Genomic DNA, 18,179 nt, shown 5'->3' with positions numbered 1-18,179 from the left:
AGTATTTATTTCTCCAGAAAACATGTCACTCCCCCGTTAGATGATTTTTTGTTTGTTTTTTCTTGTGTATTATCCAGTCGGATCCTGCTGGCACAGGAGAAGATTGTCCCTCCTTCAGCAGAGCATCTTGTTTGTTCAGACAGCTCACCTTTGGGGATTGCAGTACACCTTCTTGCCACTAGGCCACCAGAGCTCTCTTGCTTTTTGTTTTCCAGCTTCATTATAGATTAAAATATGATCAGATGGTGTGGCATTTCAACAGTGTCATCACCTTTAGCGTAACCATCAGCTAGAGTTGACTTGATCACAGAGCATCTTGTTTTATTTTTATCTTCAGTGTTGGAAATGTTAAACCACCTATCTGCACTTACTATGCGTCCCAGGACAGTATAACACATTAAACTGCTACCAAGTATTGTTAATTGGAAGGTTGGAGGTTCCAGGCCACCCAGTGACCACTCAGAAGAGCAGTCTGGAGATCTGCTTCCGAAAACTCAGCCACTGAACACTATGCAGTGCAGTCCCTCTGTAACACAGCTGGCATCATCATGGATCAGACTTGCCGCCACGGTACTTGGTTAACTGCTACTTCACTCTAGGCAGCTGAAATTTGCGGAGGATTTTAATTGATGAACAAGGAAGTAGAAACCCCAGTAGGTCAGTGATAATTGTCCCATTATGAAAACATAACCTTTCCTAGAGTACCCAATGGCAATTTCAGATATCTGGAATCTTAAAAAGGAAAAAGGCAGGCAGATTTACATTACATTTCTTGCAATGCAAATGCTTCCTGGAAATGCTACCTCATTCTGTTGCCTGGTTCCTGTACAAAACTAAAATGCAACAAACCAGGCAAGGTTACTGGCATGCCAGGAATTGCTTGAACTGGGAAATAGAAATATTGTAGCAAATGTGGACATTAGGAGTTGAAACATCTGTTATTTGGTCTTCCCCCCGCCCCCAAGTGGAAATGTGGAGTTAGTAAACTGAGACATAGTTGTTGCTTCAGGGGTTATGATCAGAGAAGTGTGGCTGATGAAAAAATAAATTTGATGAGATAAAGCAGGGGGCTAACTAACTGGGGCCCAGAGCATCCCTTGGGAGATCTCTGAGTGGGTTTCAGGGGGTCCCTGGATTCTTTGATGGCCATGGACTATTTTCTATGCATTTTTCCCTGGAAAGCTCTGTAGTTTAATCAGACTCTGAAATAAAGCTCCTCCTGAGTGTCTGTTTTTGAGTTATGTAAAGGAGCTGCCTGTGGCTCTGCCTCTCCCTCATAACCTGAGTCCCGTTTTCACTTGTTTCCTCTTTGACCCATCTATCTCTTAGCGTGGACTCTTTCCCAGGTGGCTAGCCTAGTAACCCACACCGAATCTCAAGGGCCTTTCTTAAACCTTCCTAGCTTTGGAGTCAGGGAGATAGACTCCTTGGCTCTGCCAGAATAATTAGGTCTTGTTGTGATTATAACCCTTACCTTGTTGATACTTAGATACTTTTCAACATAATGATGGTTTTCTAACTTCCCTTTCTTTCCTCCCTCCCTCTCCTCCACATCAAAAATAAATTACTTGAGGAATATTTAATAGGTTCATGGGGCTTTGCTCTGGTGTTACCTGTTTTAATTCTGTATGAGATGAGATGCGGCACTTGTCAGCAGCCGCCACTGATGATGTCGGTACACCTTGCTGAGCGCAGGTCACGGTGGCCTGCAAACCGAAATTGGGTGGTTCAGCAGAGGGAGCGCCCTGCTGTTGAGTGGGAGGCCTCCTGGATAAGCTGAGGTGCTCACTGTTATAGAGGGGATGGTGGTAAACCTGTTCTTTTCTGGGTTCACTATTTGCATTCCATCGTAGTTCTTCATGGGGCCCTGGTGACCCAGTAGATCAAGCACTCACCTATTTACTGTCAAGTCAGTGGTAGAGTGGAATGAGCTGCTCTGCAGGAGAAAGGTGTGGCCTTCCAGGAGTTTTTACAGCCTTGGAAACCCAAGAGGCAGTTCCCCACTCTGTCCTGCAGTCCCCTGGAGTGAGAATCAGCAGTGGTTTTAGGCTGCGCTTCCCGCCTCCGCTTGCCCGGCTGAAGCAGTCCCCCTCTTCAAGGCAGGTCTTTCAGTTTAACTTTTGCTCTCTCCACTGTACAGAAATGACGCTTTGGCAATTCTCTGAGGACCAGTGCCCTTTAGTTAAGCTTTATCTTCCTTGCCTGCTCTACAGCTCTTGGCACCATTAACTCCTCTTTCCTTATACAAATTGCTCCATTTCTCGTGCAGCACTGCCTCCAATGACCTTTTTGGATGACTTTTTTTATTTTTCTTCGTGGCAGGAGTTCCTGGGTAGTGCTAATAGTCCACTAGTTTGGCTTCTAATGGAAACGTTGGAGGTCTGAGTTCATCTCGAGGTGCTTTGGAAGAAACACCTGGTTGTCAAAGCCCCGTGGAGCACAGTTCTGCTCCGGCATATATGGATCACCGGGAATTGGGCTTGGCTCACTTGCAGCTGGGTGTGTGTGTGTATGGATGAACGTGTGCTGGCTTTTTTTCTTCTTCCCTGAGAAAATGTCCCAATGTCTGTCCACACCATTTTCTCCTCTTTTTTCATGGCTGTCTTAAGCGTTCTCCCGAAGGCTCCCTGCAGGTTCCCTCCCATGGCTCCCAGTGTTACTTTTTTCTCCAGCAAGATCTTTTATTTCTTCCTGAACTGCGTTAATGAATTGCCTGTTGTTCTTGTTATCTTTTAAGTTCCTGCTGCCCCTTCAAACTTTTCCAATGTCTCTTGTTTTTAAACAGAAATAATTTTCACTTGCCTTCCATCTCATCTCTCAAAGACGTACACAAATACAAAGCAAACAAACAGCATCTCAGATGAGAAAGACCTTCCCTGCACCAGCCTCCAAAATAAACCCCCAAAACCTGTTTGTCTGTGCATATTCACTTCTCAGGTCCATCCATGGTGCTTCGTCTTTCTCCAGGAGTCCCCCAGGCCTGAGTATCTGCAAACATCGTCATCATCTTTCTATATTGCCTTTGCAAGTGGTTCCCAGATTCTTTAGACCTTTGCAACAAGGCATTCCTTCCATCCAGACTTCCCACTGCAGTGGCTCGGGGTCAGGTAGTTCTTCCCTGTTGGCTGTAGTCCAGGCAGCCCCCGCCTCTTCCATGCACTCCAGATGGGTTTATCTTCCTTGAATGCTGTTCTAATCACTACCTGACTTAGTAGCCTTCGTGTTTTAAAAGCTAAACTCTGGGCCTGCTGGGCTCACCAACTGTTCCCCTGTGTGAATCTCTTGTCCCAGATTGCCACCATCCACAGTTTGCAGTTTCTAACCCCTAAGAATTTGTTTTTGTTTTTTTTAATGTTTTTCTTCTCGTATGTTAAGGCTTTGAAATATTATTTCCTCTTTACGTTCCTGTGTAAAGTAGAACGCTTCTCTGGGCACCTCTGCTGTGTCTGAACTGCTATTATGATACTTTATGTGATGTATTTTATCCAGTTTCAGTTGTATTCTTGTTTCAATTCCCTACTAAGTTATAAAATAGGGACTCTGCTGGCCTACTGGGTAAGGATAGGATGTTGTCAACCCAAAGGCAGTCAGTTCAATCCTCCAGCGACTACAGGGGAAACTGATGGACAGTCTCTTCCCAATGTGATTTATAGACTCTGAAAACCTGCTAAAGAGTCAACAATGGACTGATTCCACAGCAGTGAGTTTGAGAGAAGCTATAAAAATACTGAAAATACAGGATTCTTATGAATAATTTGTACTTGTATGTACCCAGCACAGAGCCATGTCCTCAGTTACCTCTATGCTGCTGTAACAAAAAAATATGACAATAACAGAAAATTACTGTCTCACTGTTTTGGATGCTGGAAGTCCAAACTGGGGCATTGACAATGGGAGAGGGTCCTTGTTGCTGGTTGCTCTGAGTATCCCTTAGCATGCTGTGGCTTTCCTTTTACACTCCTATCGTCTTCCCCTGGCATCCCTGAGCGTCTGTGTGTGTCTAGTCTGCTGAATGTATAGAACACACTCAGAAATATTTAGGTTTAGAACTCATCCTACTCCAGTCTGGTTCCATTAACACAAGAGAAAAATCTCTGATTCTAAACAAGGTCTTTTTTTTATAGGTAAAGAGGTTAGAATTTGAATGTACATTTATAGGGGGAGGGGGACACATTGAATTCATAAGAACATGTGCATCATGTAAGAGATGCAGTAAGTATTTAATGAGTGAATTCATGAACTTCTACAGAGAAATTCTATTTCAGAGTAACCAAACTAACCTAAAGCTACTAATGATCTCTTGTTTAATTGTTTTGGGTGCCTTTCTGCTTAGCTATGCAAATTAGCATGGGTTCATAGGCTCTGAGCTTAAACAAGAATTTAATCTATACCTGAAAGGAACCAGGCTCTGTGTAAGGATTTTAGTAAAAGAAAAATGGGAAACATAGAGCCAGTGACCAGTTGTCGATACAAGTGTTGTAGTAGTAGTCTCTTTTCTGTTCTGGCATGGAGCCAATGTGAGGTGATTTTCAAAAAATTTATTTATTTTTTTACCTTGCAGAACCAGGGCAGTGCAGTTAAAAGATTTGAGACTAATGAGAATAACAGACATAATTTATTTTTTAAAAAGTACAGCATTGGACAACATTGATTACTCAATTAGGGAAATTCACTTTTCTTACTGCCACTGTTAACCTTTCTGGTTTTGCTGTCTATGTTCAAATTTTACAAAAGACTAGTGACATTGCATTTAGAGTTCTGAGAGAATGATGTAAAACAAGTAGAGAAGGGTTATTATTGTTAATTGCTGTCAAATTGGACCCCTGCCTCATGGTCACCCCCCACACAAGATTGAGTTTTTGTAATTTATAGGATTTTCAGAATGAACTTTCTTTATAGGTCATCTTAGCCTGGAAGCTTCCCTGAAACCTCTCAATAACACCCTTCAATAACATGCCTTCCCTGACGGATGGGCGCATCAGACAGGAATTGAACCCAGGTCTCCTACAGGGAAAGTGAGAATTCTACCACTGAGCCATCCCTGCAAGGCAAGGTTTTCAGGCTGTCAGTGCCCACTGCTGTCAGATGTGCTTCTACAGCACTTGATTGCTTGCGGGAGAGGATTTTGTCAAGCATACTGGTAAAGCTGTGTGTAGCTGACTTGTATTGTTTCGGGCTATTTGTAAATATAGTATTGTGTGACACACTTCCAGCACCTGGAAAGCTTGGCCTCTGGAACCAATCTTAAGAGCTGTTTACAGTTGTGACAAACTAATACCCATGGCAAAAAGGGAAAAGGTTTGGATTAGAAGTCAGCTTAAATGAACAGGGCGCGTGTGTGGTTTCTTTAACCCTTGTATAGACTGTACTGCAGCATTTGCTGTTAGGAGATAAGATTGAGAAGCCTAAGAAAAGCCTGAGTACTGGCGGGAGGCTGTCTCTCCGGACAGAATCTTCTTTGTGAGTTCACCTTCTTCTGAGAGGAGAAAAGTGCCTGGTGTATAGGTGCTGCTGTGCAGGTATTAAAGCACTTAAGTACGTGTACAGTTCCAAAATTTAAATCCTGTTTGTGGGAAATCACTAGAGGGTTTAATGGAAGGTTAAACAAATTATACATCGACACACAGAAATAGTCCAGCCTCAGTATGGAAAGGCCAGGAAGTCTGAATGTTACGGCAAAGTACTGGGAGGTAATTTATTTCTAAAATTTATTGAACCCACTGAAGCATAAGTATGAGGATAAGAGAAACCATACGCACATATGGTCCAGAATGCAATTCTTTAGATTTCTGAGATGGTTGCAAACAGTGACTAAAGCCATTTTGAATTAACTTTGTGTGTGAAGGTCTTTCCAATTTAACTTCTTCAGGTTGACTAGTGGTGGGAATACAACTGGTCAATGCGGCTGTGGACTCGGCTGCCCAGAGGCAGTAATACTCATCTCATCCTGCCCTGAGCTTATTTTTTCTCCTCTCTCAGGGTAAAAACGAAGGAGGAAAGACCCCAAAACAAAACAATGAAATCTCTGCATTTTTTTTTCCTAGCAAGAAAAATAGGCCTGAACAAAACTTTATTCATAGTGTATGATTTCTTTCAGGAAAATAGAATTCTGTCATGATAGCTATACAGTTTATTTGTGAATGTACAGAACAGATGAGGTGATTCAGTGACTGGGGTGATTGGGGTGGGTGTGTCAGAGACGGTGCGTTTGGCACAGGATAAAGCAGGGTCACTATGAGTCGCAGTTGACTCGACAGCACGTAACAACAACAACAACACAGAACAGAATAAGAGAATGTACTTTCCCTTCTCTCCCCCCTTCCCCTTATAGTTAGGCAAAATGATGAAGGCAGTGGCTATGTTTATGTTGCTAGTCATCAAGTTCATTCCAACTCCTAGTGGCCCCACGTGCCTGAGTAGAACTGCCGTACAAGGTTTCCTAGGCTATAGCCTTTCCTGGAGCAAATTGCTAGGTCTTTTCTCCTAGCAGAGCAGCTGGTGGGCTTGAACTGATGACCTTTCAGTTAGCAGCAGATTGCTTAATGATTGTGTTACCACAGTTGTGCTCCTTAATAAAGGTAGGGAGAAATCTGCAGGCAAGTCTCATCAGAGACCAGAATCTAAAGGAATCAGACCAGAGACGAAGCGCTGAGTGGAATACAGACGTGCATTGTGCAGCAATAACACTCCTTTCCATTCATTATTGCAGTTATAATTATGGAACCCAACATATTTAATTGGCACGGTGCACTCTTTGCTGCTGAATAGATTGCATTGTTCATGCTTAAAAAAACCCTTCTGCGTTGGGAATCCGTGCACATGTTGCTCTTTGGCTCTCAAGAGGTTTCTTTGTTTACATGATGAGCGATTAACTGAATTGTGGAGTCTTGCAATGTGTCATATACTAAGACTCAATGAAAAGGGGCGGTTCAAGTGCTCAGCTGCCAACTGAAAGGTTGGCAGTTCGAACTCACCAGCTCCTTTACAGGAGAAGGATGGGTCAGTCTGTGTCTGAACTGTTACAGCCTTAGGAACTCCATCTTCTGCTTTCTTTCATGGTCACTCTGAGTTGGGATTGACCCGTTGGCAATGGGGTTGGCTTTATTTTGTACTTTATTTTTGAAGGGCTTTGATGAATGAATAAATGTATTTTTTTTTAAAGTATATATGCCTTAACCTTTAAATATATAAATGAAAATTTCAGTGGCATTTGATGCCTGAATTAGTCCTTTAGCTTATTCTGGAGCAACCTGTAAGGAAATTAGTGAAGTGTTATACATCTTATAGATTAGATTTTAGACCACATAGTTAATATTCCTGAAAAGATAATGTGCTAACTGAATTCCTATAACTGAAATCAGAGGTCAGTATGAATGGGAGGGAGTAAAACAAGGGACTTTAGATAGAACTTTCTGATAAATACCAAGAATTCTAGAATAGGCTTATCAGGTAAAATGTATGTGTGGAATAGGGACAAGGTGTATTATAAAAATTCTATTGCTGTTGAGTACTGTCCAGTGAGAACCAATTGATAGCTGACTCTCCAGCGGGTTTTAAGAGGCAGTTAATCCCATGGGAGGAGATTGCCTATCCTCCCACAAAGCAGTTGATAAATTCGAACCATCTAACTTCAAGATTGCAGCTCAGCTTCTTAGCACTAGGCCACCAGAATGCCCAAATAATGAGGATGATAACTCGTCCTCCTTATCCTCCTCCTCCTCCTTCTCCCCACAGCTAACGTTTATGTTGCCTGCTTGAGCATTTTATCTCCATTGTCTCATTTGCTTTTCACTACTATTCTTGTTAAGTACCATCGAGTCAGAACTGACAATTGTGGCTTTTGAGAGGCAATAAATCACCGAGGGGATCTTGCCCCCATCTTTCTCCAGCAGAACAGCTGGTGGATTTGAACTGGGCGCCTTCAGGTTGGCAGTGCAGCTCCTTACCACTGCTGAGCCACTAGAGCTTCCACTGCTGTTCTTGTGGCTACTATTATCCCCATTTTCTGATGAGGAAACGGACCTTGTATAATATACCTCCTTCACTCATTTGAAGAAAGCTAAATAAAGCTTTAATAAAGCCGGGACTTGATTCAGTTGTCACAAAGTGGCTTGATTACTCAGTGCTCGTTTTTTACTGTTTACTGTAAAAAATAGATAGCTCTGGTGGTATGGACTGTAGGGAGCTGTGTTGTTAACTCAAATGTGGTGCCTTGCTGAGGATTCTAATCCACCAGCTGTTCAGAGGGAGAAAGCTAGGCAGTCTCCTCCTGTGTGATTTACAGCCTCTGGAAGCTCAGTGGAGGAGTGGATCAGTTAGAAATAGGTTCTGACTGGATGACAATGAGTGAGATAGAAAAGAATAAGAAAACAAAGTTATTTGTTTCAAAGCCCTTTTTAAATTTATTTATGTGGTTTCTACCAACAATGCAAGTGTTTTTACTTTTAAAAATAAAGCTGAGCTGGTTAGAGCATATTTCTTGAGAAAGCATACACCTGGAACATGAATTTTTGCCGTCACAGCTAAAACTAAAGAGGGGAGAGAGGGGAGCACCCCTATAAACATTTTCTGTGATTGCCACAGGTAAGTCCTGCTGCTCTTGGAGGCAAAAGGTCTCTAGTTCAATTTCTTGCTGGAATGGATTCTTCACAAATAAGGATAATCTTTCATTTGATGTTTACTCACATGGGTTCCTCTTGTATTCTGTACTGTCCACATTAGGCTCTGCAATTTTTATATATTCTTGCCAGAATGCACTTATTCATTAGCTGTTTTTATTAGTGTTACGGTTGAGATGACATTTTCCATTCTAAACTCCAATTTTCTGTGGCTTTTAATTTTACAAAACAATTACCTATCAGGCTGCAACTCCTTAGGCTGCTTTTCTTGTCAGAGAGGAGGTGTGGGGGGAGGTTTTCGAGTCGGTTCCACTTTTGTTGGCAGCCTAGTCATTTAGATTCATGTAAATGCTCTTTAAATAAAGTTGCAATTGCTTCATTATTTAAATAAACGGGAGCTGAATTATTTAAAGATTTTTCTGGCAAGAAGAAAGATTCCGGATTTTTCTCTCCTACCCCTCACTCAGAATTTTCTGTCCCATTTTGTGCTGGCCAACCAAGAATGGATTTCTCAGCTGTGTTTTGATATATCTGCAAATCCAAGGACTTTTTTTTTGTCCTGGCTAAGCCCAAGGATTTTAAAAGTCAAGTCTGAAATTTTAGTTGACATTAAAATACTAACTTTTGAATAATGTCTTTTCATGTAACATTATGGATAAAATACAGATTTTTATCAAATTTCAACTTACCGAGCACCTACAATATAAAAGGGAGAGAATCTCATTGCTGTGGAGCTGCAACTTAATCATAGCTGACCCTTCCTTGGCTTTCTGAGGCTTTAAATTGCATTGGAGGGGATTACTCACTTTTCTCCCATGGAGCAACCAGTGGATGTGAACCACCTAGCCGTTAGCAGTGCAACTTCCTACAGGACCACCAAGCTCCCTAAAAGGAAGAAGAGCAGCAGAAGAGAAGAGAAAATAGAGTTTTGAGATGAGAAGGGCCAAGATTGGAGTCTTGCTTTACCAGTTATTTCACCTCTCTGAACATCAGTCTCCTTTTCTGTGATCCTGCTTCTTAGGATTGTTGAGGGGACTGGATTAAGGAGATGCATGTAGAAGCTCTTAATATAGTACCATGCTCTTAGGAGTTAGTCCATATCTGGCACCTATAAAGCCTGGGCACAGAAGGCATTATGCTTACTACTGTTGAGAGATGCAGGGTGGCTAAGACAGAGCTTATTCTGGTAATGGCAAAACATTTCATGCAGAGGGAACAGGGCAGAGGTGGGTTTGGAGTCAAGAAAGTCCTCCATTTATTTGAGAAACAGCCTAATCTTAACATTAATATAACTGGACATAATTTATATATTGTTTCTGAAGTTTACAAAACACATTACATACATTATTTTATGTGATCCTTGCAAAAACCTTATGTAGCCGTCAGGGATTACTGCTTCTATTTCATAAGGGCTTTGTATGATTTACCCCAAATCACATAGCTACCGGAGGAGCCAGGATTAAAGAACAGGCTTTTGCATTTCCTGTCCACTCCTCTTTCTTCTACTGTATCATTCAAAGTTGCATCTCTTATCAATGAAAATGCTAAGCCTTTAACTATAATGAAGCTATTACAGTGTTATAAATATTATACTCATTTAAGAGAAATATAAATGTAATGTAGATATTCTACACAATATAAATTAAAATTGTAGCTTCTGCAGAAGATCAAAGACTACTGTCTTCAGTATGGATTTATATCTCAAGATTAAGAAAACAAAAAATTCTCACCCCTGGGCCTGTAGGCAACATCATGATATATAGAGAAAAGATTGAAGTTGTCAATGATTTCATTTTGTGTGGATCTGCATTTCCTTGGTACTAATGGTCAGGACATCAGGAGATGTAATGCATTGGGAAAGTCTGCTACCAGGGGCCTTTCCCAATTATTGAGGAGAAAGGATGTCAGTTTAAAGAATAAGGTACACCTGCTTCAAGTCATGGTCTTTTTAGTTACTTACTATGCATCTGAAAGTTGGACAGTGAAAAGAATGACAGTAAGAATCAGTGCCTTTTATCAGTAGTGTTGGAGAAGAGTACTGAATATTCCATGAACTGCCAAAAGAACAAATAAGGATGCCTAAGAGAACATGCAACCAGGGTGCTCCTTGGAGACAAGGATGGTGATGCTTTCTCAGATCCTTTGGGCATGTTGTTAGTAAGAGCTAGTCCTTGGAAAAGGCCACCTTGCTTGGGAAGGTAGAGGATCAGTGAGAGAGAAGACAACCCTCCACAAGATAGACTGACACCGTGACGGCAACAGGCTTGAGTGGATCAGCGATGTTGAGGATGGCACAGGTGAGGGCAAGTTTCAGAATTGTTGTTCATAGGGTCGCTGAGTTGTGCTTCATTAGATGGCACCTCCCACTACTTTCAAACAGCGGGTGTACCTCTGGAAACTCTATGAACTTAGAGAAATGATGATAGTTCCACAACAGGGTTGAGGTCTTTTGTTCATAAGGTTGCTATGAGGAGTCACTTAACAACAACAACATGTGTTTACACAACGTATGTATACACAACAACAACAGATATACGTAACAACATATGTATACTCAAGAACAACATAGACACACTAAATTGACCTCTGCTGGGGTAGTCTATAGCAAGTTGCCCTGCTTATCTAAAGGTAGTGCATCTTTGGTGGTTCGAATCTGCCAGTGGCTCCAGGGGGAGAAAGATGGACAATGTGTCCTCATTCAGTTTACAGGCTCGGATCCTGAGGGTCAGCTTTGAGTAGGTTTCAACTTGATGACAGTGAGAGATCTATGCCGTGAGAGCATAGTTTATTCTAAGTTGTGCTACTAACCCAGAGTTTGGCTGAATGTCTCTGGTAGTTGGAATCAAATAGCGGCTCTACAGGGGAAGGATGGACAGTCTCTTCCCTTTATGATTTACAGCCTCAGTAATCCAAGACTTAACGACAGCAAGTGAATGTGACCTGTATACCAATTGTGACTTTATTAAAAAAAAAAGAGATGTAATTCTCTTTTACCCTAGTAGTAGTAGTAGTAGTAGTAGTAGTAGTAGTAGTAGTAGTAGTAGTAGTTGTTGTCATTATGTGGCATAGAGTCGCTTGCAACTTATAGCTTCCCTAGGTACAACACACTCTATTGTCTCCATCACACCTACCTTCATTACCTCAGTCACTGTATCTGTCTATCTCATCTGTGGTCTCCCTCTCTCTCTCTCAGTCCCTCTACCCTCCCAAGCATGACGTCCCTCTCCAAGGACTGATCCTGCCTTGCAACATGTCCAAAGTATGTCACACGAAGCTTCAGAATCCTTGCCTCCAAGGCGCAGGCCGGCTTCACCCTCTCCAGGATGAACCTGTTTGTGCTCCTGGCAGTAGTAGCAGTAGAAAGCGCTATTATACCTCCTTTGCGTGACTGACTTGAAAAAGCAAGTGTGCATATTCGAAGCTCACCACGCCCACACAGCACCTTGTGTCCTCTTTGCTGTCTCAGATCTGTGCTACTGGGCCAGTTGTGGGATGCTCAACACAAAAGGCGGAAGCGCCGCTCCACTTCTTAGAAGGCACTTGCTTGAACCCTGGAGCCGCTTTTGGGTCTTACCAGTTATCGCTATTTCCAAATAAGAATGCAGAGCATGCCTGGGCTGTCAGCTTGATCTTTGAATACGAAGTCGCAGTGAATGGAGAGAAATGCTAATGTGCCAGGGATCTGTGAACCGCTGCTCCACGTTGGGCACGCAGTGGAGAACAGGTCTTCCCCCTGGTGAGGAAAAACAGTTTGAAAGGACTGCTGCCTTTTGGTTTTGCAAGGAAGGTATTTTAAAGCAGTTCCTTTTAGTTAGGGAAGGCACCCTTGTGGCAGGTTGCTAACCAAAAAGTTGGTGGTTCGAATCCACCAGTTGTCCCAAAGGAGAAAGATTGGCATTCTCTTGCTGCTAGAACTTGTGGGAGGTCGTCATGACTGGCATTCGACTCCACAGCATGGCATTGTTTTGGGATTTTTTTTTTAGGGACGAAAGTGCTGCTCAGGTATGAGTTGAGCTGGCCACAGAATTTGCTAGGCTTTTCTGGAGTTTTCAGAGATGTTATTTAGAGGATTTGACTTGGTTGGACTCTTTTCACATCATTTGCAAGTGTCATTGAACATTGCCTGGGCTTTGTTCATTTCTGAAGTCCTTAGTGGATTATTATTTAAAGCTATATATGGTTTTTCTTTTCCTTTGTTTTCTTTTTAAAGTCAGAAACCCTTTATATTTGGATCTTTCCTTCATTGAGTTTCTGTAAAGCACTCTTAGAAATATCCTGGCTCCCTGGCCCTTTCCTTCAGAACATATTGAAAATTTGGCAAGAAATGAAAAATGCTGAACGTTTCAGTGGAGGGTTGCTCGTGATTTTTGGAGTTTTGTTTGACAGGCATTATGAGTTTCTATTTTGATTTTGCAATTGGTTGGGGGAAAAAAAGGAAGGAAACATAAAACTAGTAGCTGGCAGTCTCTAAGAAGGATTTGCCATGTTAATAAAAGAATCTGTAAAAGGGAGCCTAGAATGGGTTGATTCCCTTCCTTTGGGGCCCTTTCCATCTTAACTGTTAACCCCATGATAGGAACTCTGTGCCGAGGATGGAAACAGGGCTGAGGCATTCTCACGGGTACTTCCAAGAGGGCAAAAATGATTTCTTTATAATCCAGCAAAAATACTAGGAGGGAGGAAAATAGTTTCACCCTAAACTATCTTCAGACAGGGAGCAGGACTTGTTCCTTAAGTTAAACAGTTGGACAGATGCACAGTGTACTCACACTCACACTCATTGCTGTGGTATTGGAACTGACTAAGCTGTCCCGTTGTGTTTCCAAAGCGGCAGACCACAGGTGAGGAAATTCCGCATCTTTCTCCCCAGGAGCTGCTGGTGGATTCGAATCGCCTTTGGGTTTGCAGCCCAACTCCAGTGGACTGTGCCACCAGAGCCCTGACATGCATTATTTTGTTGTTGTTTGTCCTTGAGTCGACTATAACTTGTAGTGACCTTAGGAACAGCAGATTGGAGCCTTGCCCTTTCCTGAGCTCAATGTAAGTACCACTCATAAGCCTATCTTTTAGGATGAAATTTACCTAAAGGAGAGATCTCTGACTTTATCTAGTGATGCCTGACATAAACTGAAGTCTTGAAAAGACACCTTGTCTTCTCACTGTAATAAAGAAATGGGGCCTTGACAGGAGGTAGATGGACCCTGGCCCTCAGTCAGGGCTGGACGAAAGCCATCTTAAGATCCATCTCCTACTGGAAGTTAATGTGCTTTGTAAAGATTTGCCATTTTCCCTAGAGCTTTCGATGAACTTGAAAGGTGATAAAATGTGGGGTCTTTTTCTTTTATGTGGTTATCCTTAAACTCTTTTCGTTGACCCTGTACAAAGCATCTTCTTATGGCATGGAATTTTCTCCCTTTAAATAGAGCATCGAAATGAACATGAAACAACTGTGAGAGAAATGTCTGCCTGGCAAACTGTGTTTCTGCCCCAAGAGGAACAGTTTACTTCTTTCCACCTTGATTTACTTGGCAAGAAAGTATCTTTTGCCAACATTACTGAAGTTTTTCTTAAATTCCTGTGCTTTGAATTGTGTCTCTGGGAGCCATTCATCTTTTGTCACCTGCTTTACTTCTGCTATTTTTAGCCAAGTGCCAAAGACCTTACAGCTTTCTCAAGTGAAGGATAAAGAATTAAGATCTGTTGTAAACAAAGACTCATCACAGCATAGAGTGTGTATGTTAAGAGCTTCCTTCCAAGTAACTTTTAATTGCTTTCAACCTGGAGGCCTTAGACTCTCTAGGAGAGAGACCTTTGCTGATTCTCCTTTCAAATTCATGGAGAGGCAAGACTTTTTTTTTTAAACTACTGTAGAATAAGTGTCCAATAAAGGAACTTTTCCTCACTCCTGTTTTCCTTATTCTCACATCAAAATTATGAATTCTGGCTCATGGCTTAAAACAATACCACCACCATCAACAACAACAAAAATAGCACACCACTAGATAACAACTGGATATAGTACTTTCTAGAGAGATCTAGGAGATACATTCTAAAGTTTGAGCCATTTAGTACATGTACCAGTATTTGTTCAGCTCAATTAGCTAAATTGTACTAAGGAATAACTGTGTTTAAATTTCCTCTTTGAGGCTCTTGCATTGGGGAAATACTCAATTTTGTGGTTATGAAAGTTTGCCCCTTTGTAAAGAGGTAAGCCGGTGACTATAACTCACATCTACCCGTGGGGAAAACTCAGTGCAAGGCCCACACCTTAGTGATGAATGAGTGCTTTGCTTTCTATGAGCCACTATTACTCCATCACAGCCAGAAAAGCTTGACAAGCAGAGTCATTTTCTATAATTAATTAGCTAAACCCAGTCTAACTGGGTAACTAACTTTATCCCACAAGGTGCTAGATGCTAATGCTGGTGATGCTAAGGTGCTCTGTTGGTGTGTGGTACATTACAGACAGCGCTGCTCACTCACTAACAGGTCGGTGGTTAGAATCTACCAGCCGTTCCTAGGAAGAATGATGAGTGGTCTCGTCCTACCGAGAAACCCAGTGGAGGTTCTCTGTGAGCTGGATCCATCTTAATGGCAGTGAGTTTCTGGGGTCAGGGGTGTTAGTTGCTATAGAGTTGATTCTGACTCACTGGGATCCCCTGAATCACAGAGCAGAGGAGCCCCATCATATTTTCTTGGCTGTGGTCTTTATGAATGCAGATCACCAGACCCATTCTACCATTGAGGCTTACTGGGGGGGCTCAAACCTATGACCTTTAGGTTCACAGTAGAGCACTGACAGTTGGGCTTTCACTTCAAGAAAGTGAACATGCTTCCTGAATTAATTCTTCCATCTCCATGTCAATCACTTCCACCCTTCCCTCTTTAAAATGACTTTGGAGCCACGAGTGGGCTAGCTGTTTCCCAGAAGTAATATATCTCACCTATATAAGCTTCGCACTGGTTTTTTATTTAAGATAAAGAAATGTGTATAGTTAAGTGTTATACATGCACAAAGGTCAGAAATTGGATTTCATTATTCTCTCCTTCCAAGTGGAATTTTGTGCTGTTGGTCTTATTTTTATCTCTCCATCTTTTGTTTGTAAGCCTGTTTCCCTCAAGTGTTAATGTAAACACATTTTTATTTTGAGACAGATCAGTTCACTTCCCTCTGGAAATCCATCCCTATAATGTGGTAAACCTCAATATAACTCTCTGGTCCAAATGCCATTTCATAACTGTGTACAAATCAAACATACTGTTGATATTAAATGACAACATTTAATGCCTGTGTCAACAATTCACTTAAGTCTCATTTCATTAAAATACTCCTGATCTAGGGAGAAGCCACTTGTCTTAGTAGATAAAGCACTTGACTTTCACCTCCAGTTTCGGGGTGAAAGTGCACTTAGTGAGCTGTAATACAGATGGATTTTTACAGGTTCTGACCAAGGGGATTGGAGTAGAAAGCCAGTTCACATAATCAGAGGAAAGCTTGGGTCACCTAGACAAGAGAGAGAGCATCAAAGCCAAGGATTTTGGTTTTATTCTTTTTATAAGTCAGCTAAGTCTTTGGAGATGATTTCCCCCAAAATCTTAGAAATTTTAAATAAGAAATTAACATGGCTAAGAAAGTGAATACAGTCCACTACTTGACTTGTTCTTCCTCTGTTTCTTATCAGCTGCAGCCAGCTCTGGGCCCTTTGGTACTTGTCCCGAGGTTATTTTAAGAACCTCTCTGTTTCCCTCGAGTCCTGGGTGCTTTCTGTCATCTCTTCCCAGGACACTTTTGGGGGGACTGACTGCTGATATTTTCCAGAGTATAATCCCATTTTGCCTGTCAGTCTTCTTATTACACACCTTAACTTGTCTGACTGTTTCTCTGCAGTTTGGAAAGTCGCCCAGCCCAGTTAGGAGCCCCTCTGATTCCTGCATTAGCAAGCATTGTTTCTCTGTATCTCCTTGATTCTGGTTGTCAGAACTGCCCATGTCTTTAGCTGAAGCCTTGGTGTAATCACGGCACCTGTAAGTGGTCTGCGAGGGGTACTTGAGTAAAAAAATAGCAGTTGCTGCTGATGCTTTTAATAATCCCAGAATGTTGATTTTTTTTTTTTCTCCAAACAATGTGTTGAAGTTCAGGGCTTGCCTGCAGTCACCCCCTGAATCCTCCTTGTGTTGTGCCTCCTGCTCTGCGAGTGCTCTGCAGATGAAGATGAATGGAGAAGGCCAGCCCTGTGGCCGTGAGTAACTGGCATTTCCCACATGCTGTCACTTGCCACTGTGGGGCTGTGCTGGGTTTTCACGTACGTGTGTAAATGCAAGAAGACCCAGAAAGAAATGACACACCTTTTCATCGTGAAATAGCCGACATGTGAAATAAGTGGCTGTTAGGCTTCTTTCAGGCCTTGATCGCAGATAATTAATACAACCAAGATGACAGCGGGCCGTAATTGGCTGCATATTATGAAGTTTAGACGTTTCCCTCCCTTCTATCTCTGGGAGAAAGAAATTGCTCTAGCATATGTGTGTGGAAGACATAAAACTTGCTACAGCAGTATTTTTATTTCCAAATTATTCTTAAAGCTATTTAAAAGTCACCACAGAATGTGCTTTACAGAAGCAATTTCATGGCTCCTTTAGGTTTTTGTGTAAATCTAGATAACTGAAATGCTAGCCCTGATTCATTATTTCAAAGGAAGGAAGTGTACCATGCTGGTGGCCAAGTGGAGACAGGATAAAAGAACTGGGGACTGGGAAAGGGTCTCCTCATAGACTCTTCCATTCTCTCAAAGATTATCCGTTGCGATTGGCAGTGGAAGGACCATTTGAAAGTTGATCATTATTTGAGGAATGTTTCTGAACCAGAAACTTGCTAGCTTTGAGTCCCGCTAATACTCACTGGCAATGATAGCCATTTTCCATTCCATGAGATCAATTTGGAACTTGAGCATAATTTTATTTCTGCTTCACAGTTCTTAAAATCCTGTTTGGAAATGTCATTAGGAGGATAAGGGATGTAATGAAAAATACGTTTTTCTCATGTACCCAATCAAAGTGTATAGTTATGGAACTGGCTATCTATACTGAACAACAGTTAACAAAATGAATTGGTTGCTTTCTGCATTTGAAGGTGCATAGTGTAAAATTCAATGAAACATTCAATAACTGGAAAGATTACATCAGCATCAAGGATGCATTTTGCAGGTTCCCTCCTACCATATTACTAGGGTAGAGGCACACTTTAGAAGGAGGAATACAGGCTGTGAATGAAGTTAAGAACTGTGGGAGGCCTGAAGGTAGAACGTTAAGTAGCAGAGGCAGTGCCTGGAAGCCCAAACTTGGACACAGGTGGAAGGAAACTGACAGAAAGATGGCCCCTTGGGAACCAGTATTTTATAGGAATAATGTGCTTGTCAGTATCCTGAATTGAAGGCTGAAAATGATCTTTTGTGAAACCAGCAAGGACCTTTATTTTTAGTGATTGAACTTGCTAGGCCCAATAGTCAGTAATGGGCCTGATTCCCATGTAGTATGGAAATACACAGAATCTCGTGTGTGTGT

At 41.9% G+C, this 18,179-nt stretch overlaps 1 protein-coding gene across 7 annotated transcripts in view; it reads left to right on the top strand.

Moving 5' to 3' along the window:
• The window catches only part of CADM1 (cell adhesion molecule 1), a 433,197-nt gene that overhangs the window by 46,525 nt on the left and 368,493 nt on the right, over window positions 1-18,179 (top strand). The window lies entirely within an intron of this gene.

Source organism: Elephantulus edwardii, unplaced genomic scaffold (assembly GCF_000299155.1).
Source record: "Elephantulus edwardii isolate Elephantulus edwardi_28Jun2011 unplaced genomic scaffold, EleEdw1.0 scaffold00093, whole genome shotgun sequence".
NCBI lineage: Eukaryota > Metazoa > Chordata > Mammalia > Macroscelidea > Macroscelididae > Elephantulus > Elephantulus edwardii.
This window is presented reverse-complemented; position numbering and strand designations above follow the sequence as displayed.